Source organism: Copadichromis virginalis, linkage group LG8, assembly GCF_057382275.1.
Source record: "Copadichromis virginalis isolate Kocher_CV1m ecotype Utaka linkage group LG8, C_Virginalis_male_GT1.1, whole genome shotgun sequence".
NCBI lineage: Eukaryota > Metazoa > Chordata > Actinopteri > Cichliformes > Cichlidae > Copadichromis > Copadichromis virginalis.
The window spans coordinates 17,344,681-17,353,705 of record NC_140625.1 but is presented as its reverse complement, the minus strand read 5'-3'; positions in this window follow the sequence as shown (position 1 = coordinate 17,353,705).

Below are 9,025 nucleotides of genomic sequence, written 5' to 3'. Positions count from 1 at the left end.
TAATTACCTTGGTGTAACCCGTGATCTCAAGAGATTGGGGTTATGTGTAACGGAGAAAAGCAGAAAAATCTCTCGCTTGGATGGTTTTATTTTTTGTTTATAATTTGAATATAAATAAATGACTTTCAACCGCCTGTCAAAACAGTGATAATTTATTCATTTCACTAATTAGTTTTTTGGGAGTTTTTTGTCAGGTTACTTCAATAAAATGTGATTTGAATGTATTTCACACAATATCTCCTGTCTTAAAACTGCACAGTGTGTATCTCATAATTATCAGACTAGCAGGGGAGGATGTTGTGTGCTCTTTTTGAACCAAGTCATGCTTCCCAGGGCACCCCTGACTAAAATCTGCTCGCAGGGAACACTCACCGTGTGCCCGACTTATTACCAGTCCTGTCACTCTATTACAGGGTGGCAGAATCTGATTACATGCCCCTTCTTGGCAGTCTAATTGGGTTTTCCCACCAAGACTTTTTCAAACCCTTTGAATTACAATCCCACCACTGTGAATGCAAAATCACTCAGCGCACATTAGCAGATGATGCACCTCAGGAGCAAATACAGTTCTGAATGAATAATTGTCCTTCAGTTTTTCATGGGTTTTTTTTTTCCTGTTGAATGACGGACTATTAAATCTTTTACAAAATTCAGGGAAGAGTTAGTGAAGCAGACAGAATCATTTATGGTCTTTGTCAAACTAGTTCAAGGCTGAAAATTCGTGAGCACTTTCAACTCTCTTGTGTAACGCGCGCGCTTGTCTAATAAATATTTGATTGATCTTTTAATAAGTGAGAAGCACTGCTTGGGGAAGACCCTCTTGTTAAATGTGTGACTTCATCCAGATATGAAGAGCACTAAATAAAAAACAATTACCTAAATATTTTAGGTTAAAAGCTACGCCTGGGAGCCATTTCATTACAAGCTTCAGAGGCTTGGTTTTTTATCATGTTTCTTGTGACAAATTCAGTAACTCAGAGGAGTGGATCTTCATTTGCTTTTGATCCATGCAAGGCTGAAAACTCAATTTGTTTCAAGGTGCACATTGTTCTACTGTTATTCAAATCAAATTAAAGTCCTCTGTGCTTCTCCCCCACACACTGCTCCTTCATTTAGATGAGACCTTCAGCGAGTGACAAAGACATCACTGCCTGTCTGTTTTGGCTTTGATATGGGAGAAAAGACACAAAAAAAGCCCACTCCGCCATCCCAATCCGAGGAACACTAAAACCTTTGATCTAAAAAGGCCTTGTACTACTCACACAATTTGCAGTCTTCGTCATTATAATTTATCTTCCCCCTCTGGATTACCTAAGTAACACATCCAGTAAATACCATATGGGCTAATTTAGTAATCTTCAAAGAGAGGCTCGAGAAAGATTTGTTCACGACCCAGAAAATTTGCATATTTCCAGAAGAATTTGCATATTTTGTGACGTCTCAGATCCTCTTCTTGATTTCCATCAACCTCACATCTTTTAGATTGGAAGATTATCTCCAAACTGCAACACATGAGATGTGTTCCATGTGAAACGTTTCTTTTCAACTCTAATAATTTCAATCCACTACAGGATATTGGCTTTATTATTCTCTATTGGGTCAGTATTTTCAAGCTTTGTTCAAGTGGATCCTATCAAATAAAACTGCTTCCAACGCAATTAAATCTGATGAGCTGAGCACACAGAGTTAGTCTGTGACAACTCTGTGTGACAGAAAGTGCTGTGGTGGCTGATTGAGTGATAAATAATTCAAATGTTTATTACATGCAGATGCTAGGGCGCAATTCCCAGAGAAGCTCAGACGCCACCCAAAAAGTTGATTCTGTTCATTTGGACGTAGCGTTTTCAGTGGGAGATACGTTTCATCACTCATCCAAGTGACTTCTTCAGTTTCAGCTCACTGTAGGTTTCCCAACCTTAGTGTTTAGAGAAAATCCATCTCAGCTGTTCCGATACCCTTGACACAAAAGGAATCCCTGGTTTCACGTAAACAGCAGTTGTCCTTCTTCTCTCCTCGATCGGCTGGAGCTTTCTTTAGGTGCCTAACCACATTTACTCAGGGCCTTCTTGATGTGATGTTCTTCTGCTTCCCTGGCCACTCTGTCTGTGGGGATGGTGTTCGCTCTGTGTTGTAGCGTCCTGATGACACCCAGTTTCTGCTCCAGTGGATGATGGTGTCAAACCTTAAATACTCACTCGTATGCGTTGATTTATGGTACACATCAGCTTTTACAGTGGCTTGCAAAAGTATTCGGCCCCCTTGAACTTTTCCACATTTTGTCACATTACAGCCACAAGCATGAAGCAATTTTATTGGAATTCCACGTGAAAGACCAACACAAAGTGGTGTACACGTGAGAAGTGGAACGAAAATCATACATGATTCCAAACATTTTTTACAAATAAATAACTGAAAAGTGGGGTGTGCGTAATTATTCAGCCCCCTGAGTCAATACTTTGTAGAACCACCTTTTGCTGCAATTACAGTCTCAAGTCTTTTGCAGACTCCAAGAGGTTTTATATCAAAAAAGGGTTTATATCAAAATCTTAGATTAGTTTAGATGAAACTTTATTAATCCCTCGGGTGGGTTCCTCTGGGAAATTCTGTTTCCAATAGCACAGCACCGACAGAATATACAGAATGTGAGCAGAAATATACCATATATACACATCTATAAATACAGAGTATACAAAAGGGATAAATAGAATAAATAGGAATACGAATACATGGGCAGCATGGTGGTTAGCACTGTTGCCGCACAGCAAGAAGGTCCTGAGTTCAATTCCACCATCAGTCTTTCTGTGTGGAGTTTGCATGTTCTCCCCGTGTTTGCGTGGGTTCCATCCGGGTATTCCGGCTTCCTCCCACCATCCAAAGACATGCAGCTTGTGGGGATAGGTTAATTGGATAATCCATATTGCCACTAGGAGTGAATGTGAGTGCGAATGGTTGTCTGTCTCTGTGTGTTGGCCCTGCGACAGACTGGCGACCTGTCCAGGGTGTACCCTGCCTTTCGCCCTGTGACAGCTGGGATAGGCTCCAGCGCCCCCCGTGACCCTTAAAAGGATAAGCGGAAGCGAATGGATGGATGGAAGAATACAAGGGAATTGCACATTTCAAGTATGTGAGTCGCCGTTGGATATTATCTGAGGATATTAAGGCAAAATCTTGCCTATTCCTCATTTTCTCAGTAAAGTGGTCCCTTCAGATCTGATGTTTTCACAGTCCTGGTCATTAAATACAAGAGATTTCAGTCTTTGTATTTTTTCTTATCACTTCTCAATGATTTGAAACATTACTGTATCTGCACACTTTCATTCACAGTTTTAAAGAGTTTGAATAGAAAACCTGACGCATTAGAATCAAATGTAATCAAGCTGCAATCATATAGTCTCATCAAGGCAGATTATTTCCTTTCCTAATTTCAAATAATTACGTAAAAATAACCAAAGCTGCTATTTTCCACTGATAATAGCAGCTTTAATGTTACTGAGAAAAACCAGTGATTTGAAGTTTTACAGACTTTCCAAAAAATAATATTCTTAAAGACAAATTTCATTTTAAATAATTACAACTGAAAAACTAAACAACTAAAAATATGTATTCATTTGCCTCTTCTCTATAACAGTTTGACTTATCAGCAAAATGGTGCATTAACTTGACGTGGAGTCATTCTATTCATGTGGTTCCTTACAGCATAAGTCTGATGAATAGAGACCTATGAAATTACATTTCTGTAGTGTGTAGTGAAGGGGAAACCTTCAAGGGAAAAATTACCTTGAGACAGTCATTTTTCAGGTGGACGCTTTCTTGAGTTACAGAAACAAGTAAATTTTCTTCCTTCCCTCTTCTGGAATCACAGTAGATAGGACACCATGGCAATAAAATGCACTCGAATTGTGAGTCATGGAAAAAGTAAAGAAAGAAAAGCAATTGAGATTCTGCAAGGGAGAGCTGAGCACTATTTACCTATGCTGCCCAGAGTGAGCCTGTGGGCACATTATACAGATGGCAGCACAAATAAATGATGCCTTATATTGATCAAAAGGAAATGTTTTAAAAAATCTGCTTGATTTCCTCATTGCTATTCAGGCATAATTTCTGTTGTGCAAAATATTTTGGAATTGTAAGGTTTTGTCTTTGATATTTTCATGAAATTCTGAATTACATTATATATGTCTATATATAGGTTTTTTACTTGTGGTATTTTTTCTTTCTTTTTCAAAACTGAGTCAGTTTATTTGTGCATTTTAGTGGAGTTTGAATCATCTGGATAGTACAAGAAACTCCCAGTTAACATTATACTTTCAAAGCAGTAGTAGCCCCAAGGTGCAGATTTATTAATAGTTCATGCATGTAAATGGCTGTATTTGTGTCAAGAGGCCAAAACGCAGTTGAGCTGTACCACCACATCCCAGATGATCTCTTATTTCACATGATCGTCCAGTTCATGAAGTTAACAGTGTAGAGAAGCAGCGATTTTTGTACTCATTGACTATGCATGAGCATCTGGTCAATGTGGATGTGTGATCATGGTGCTCCAACCGAGAGCTTCTCGCTGTGTTTCCCTACGCAAAAGAAAAACATGCAGATATATGGGGCTCGTGGAGTCACGTCCTACTTTCACTTCTGCCTTTGTGGTTGCATAAAAATGCTATTTGAGACAGACATGACAATGATTCAAAATGAAATCTAAATTGGTACAAAAAGGACTACAGTCTACAGTCAAACTTTAGAAGCCTTACTGTCTAGGACTGGTAAGATTTGTGAAAATGTCTCTTTTGGGGGTTTAAAAAAGCAATGAAGCTGGAAGTAATACAGCTGCATATCTTTGTTTGCTTTACTTTCGTAATAAAGTTCCCTTTTCACTGAGTACATACTGTGGAAATTGAGTTTTATTAAAGGATAATCATAGTGGAAACCTTTCTTAATCACAACTAGATACAGTGCTGATATACTTGTTTTGTACTCCACTACAATTCAATACAAAAACAGTGCTTCTTAGCAATAACTATTTGCTTTTTAGATTACTTTTAGATGACTTGATGTGTCTGTAAAATATTAAAAACCCAAATGTATACACTCACATTTAAACTTGTAAAAGTAATGAAAATAACCAGTTTAAGTTCAAACCAAGCACCAGAAAGGGGAAGAAAGGTGATTTAAATGACATACTATGTGGCATGGTTTCTGGTGCCACACACAGTGGCCTGACATCTCTGGGGTTTACAGAGAATGGCCCATACGAGAAAATATCTAGAGAGTGGTAATTTAAAAAATACCTTGTATACCAGAGGTTTGAGGAGAATGGTCAGATTGCTAAAAGCTGACAGGAAGGCGACGGTAACCAAAGAAAGAAAGACACTTGTTGAAGTCAAGGTATGCAGAAGATCATCTCTGAATGCACAGCACGTCAAACCTTAAAGCAGATGGGCTACAGCAGCAGAAGACCACACCAGGTGCTGCGCCTGTCACCTAAGAACGAAGAACTGAGGTTACGGTTCGCAGGGTCTTACCAAAATTAAACATTAGAAGGCTGAAAAAATGTGGCCTGGTTTGATGAATTTTGATTTCCGCTGCCACATTCAGGGTCAAAATTTGATGTAAACATGAAAACATGGATCGATTATGCATTGTATCAACAGTTCAGGGTGACAGTGATGGTGTTTACTGGTGTAATCTTATTGGCACAGATTGGCACCCTTATACCAATTGAGTACGGTTTAAACACCACAACCAACCACCTGAGTATTCCTAATGAACATTCCCATCCCTTTATAACCACAGGGTACTCAGGGTCATCATTGAGATGCAATAGAATGGGAGATTCACATGGATGTTTGTTCTAACAAATCTGCACCAAATGTGTGATGTTATCATCTCAACATGGTCCAAAATCTCAGAGGAATCTTTCCACCAAATTGTAAATATTTTGGATTCAAAAGGGGGGTCATGGCCATGAGTGTATAACAATTTATACACCCAACTCTTCCTCTTTGATATACAGAATCAAAATATGACATGCTTAATATGACAGCATTGAATGTTGATGTGATAAAACACATATTACTATTAAAGTAACATTTCTGTTTTTGTTTACTTTTTAGGTGGTTTTCACCTGCAGGGCCATTTTCAGTATGTGCATATAATCTACAAACTACAAAAAATAAACCATTTATGCACAATGAGTCAAAATAATATGATAACTATCAACACATAAACACTACTTTAATGTTACAGCTAGGTGAGAGCTTTTAACTCCTTGAGATAGTCAAATTAAGTGATAAAGCGCAGTAAATGTATAAAGTTTCCTAGTAAGTTTCCAAGTAATGCTGTTCTAGAAGAATTAAATGCACTTAAAACAGTCTCAGTTATATTTATTTAGTTGATCAAGTTTGGGAAGCCTTCTTCACACATTAGTTAGTTATGGAGTTCCACAGGGTTCTGTACTAGGACCAATACTTCTTACATTATACATGCTTCTCTTCAGTAATGTTATTAGAAAACACTTTATACTTTTTCATTCACATACAGATGATACCAAATTATGTAATCATCTTTGATGCCAGATTACACAAATTGATTACTACAATTACAGGGATGTGTTAAAGACATGAATGGCTGGATGACCTGTAATTTCCTGTTTCTGAATTTAGACATAACTGAGGGTATTATAATTGGCCCTAAACAAATTTTCAAAACATGGTACCTAACTTACTCTGGATGACATCGCATTGGCCTCCAGTAACACTGTGAGAATTCTTGGTGGGTTTTTGTGATTAGCATATGTCCTTCAGCACATATACTAAACAAGTATGTAGGACCATTTGATCAGAAACGCTCTTTCTAACAGTTATATTGAAAAGCTAATTCACACACATTACATCTAGGCTGGACTATTGCAATTCTTTGTTATCAGGCAGTTCTGAAAGCTCCCTGAAAAGCTTTTACTTATCCAGAAATACTGCTGTGAGAGTGGTAACAGACGGGAGAAAGATCATATTCTCCCATATTAGTTTATCTTCCCTGGCTGTCTGTTAAATCCTAAATAGAATATAAAATCCATCTTACAATAATCAGGCCCCATCACATCTTAAAGACCTCCTAGTATTATATTACCCTAATAGAACGTTTCAGTCTCAGATTGTAGGTTTAAGTAGAATGGGAGGCATAGCTAATCAGACACTGTCCTATAGAACCAGCTCTCAGTTTGCTTTCCATTTTAATAATCATTATATTTAGGGCTGGATAAGTCACTATATATTACTCCTCCACTACCCCGTTTTTATTCCCCATATATATATATATATATATATATATATATATATATATATATATACAAAACACCCAGCACGCCCCTGCGGGCGGTTTATCCTTCAAGCTCGGGTCCTCTACCAGAGGCCTGGGAGCTTGAGGGTCCTGCGCAGTATCTTAGCTGTTCCCAGGACTGCGCTCTTCTGGACAGAGATCTCCGATGTTTTTCCCGGGATCTGCTGGAGCCACTCGCCTAGCTTGGGAGTCACCGCACCTAGTGCTCCGATTACCACGGGGACCACCGTTACCTTCACCCTCCACATCCTCTCGAGCTCTTCTCTGAGCCCTTGGTATTTCTCCAGCTTCTCGTGTTCCTTCTTCCTGATATTGCTGTCATTGGGAACCGCTACATCGATCACTACGGCCGTCTTCTTCTGTTTGTCTACCACCACTATGTCCAGTTGGTTAGCCACCACCATTTTGTCCGTCTGTATCTGGAAGTCCCACAGGATCTTAGCTCGGTCATTCTCCACCACCCTTGGGGGCATCTCCCATTTTGACCTCGGGACTTCCAGGTTATACTCGGCACAGATGTTCCTGTACACTATGCCGGCCACTTGGTTATGGCGTTCCATGTATGCCTTGCCTGCTAGCATCTTGCACCCTGCTGTTATGTGCTGGATTGTCTCTGGGGCATCTTTACACAGCCTGCACCTGGGGTCTTGCCTGGTGTGATAGACCCCAGCCTCTATGGATCTTGTACTCAGAGCTTGTTCTTGTGCTGCCATGATTAGTGCTATATATATATATATATATATATATATATATATATATATATATATATATATATATTTACACTGCAGCCATGAAATTGAATTTTATCTTCTTTCTCACATACTACGTGTTTTGTCCTCTCTATGATCTGTTTTTTTTTCTCTTTTATTTTCCCTCAATCCCTAAGTGATCAAGGCCTATGTCTGTCTTCAGTTTTGATGGAGGTTTCTTTCTACTAAAAGGATGTTTTTTCCTCCCTGCTGCTCCAGTAAATCTACCAATTTTAAATTAAAATTTTCCTGTTGAAGGTTTTTTCTTCTTATGATATTCAAGGTAATGATAAGCACTTATTGTGTGTTTTATTTTTGCTTGATTAAATGCAATTTCATTAGTTTTTTAGCATAACCCAAATATGAAATAAGTCAGTGAATACAAATGATGCAAACTGTTTATATATATAAAATTTTTATCAAGGAGGTGCCTTTGAATGAAAATTACACTAATCTTTTTTCCCCAAGCACATTTGAATGATCACTGAATAATGAATGCATATTTCAGTTGGTCCATCATTATACAGCATTATGTCTTTGATTTATTCTTTCCCACCACCATTTATCTGAGTTAATTTTATCTTAAGCTGGACGGAGGTCATTTCTTACTCTCAACTAGTTACATAATCACATTTCATTCTTCTGCTATTCTTTGCAGCATGACTAATAAACGCTTGACATCCTCTGATGTTTAAGTCTTATCTCTGCAAGATTTTCTGCGTATGGAGTACATGTGTCAGCAGCAATTATGCCACTTACCAAGCTCCTTTAACCTGTGATTTTTGGCAGCTTGAAAACTAAAATATAAGTAAATATATATAATATAAGTTGCAGCCAGAGGAGAAGGTTGAGGGCCTAGATTTAACTCGGTTAACCTTCCAGCCAGGGGTAACTACCTGAAGATTTTGTCTGAAGGATCTTGCTTGTCATTCTAAAATTTGCTTCAA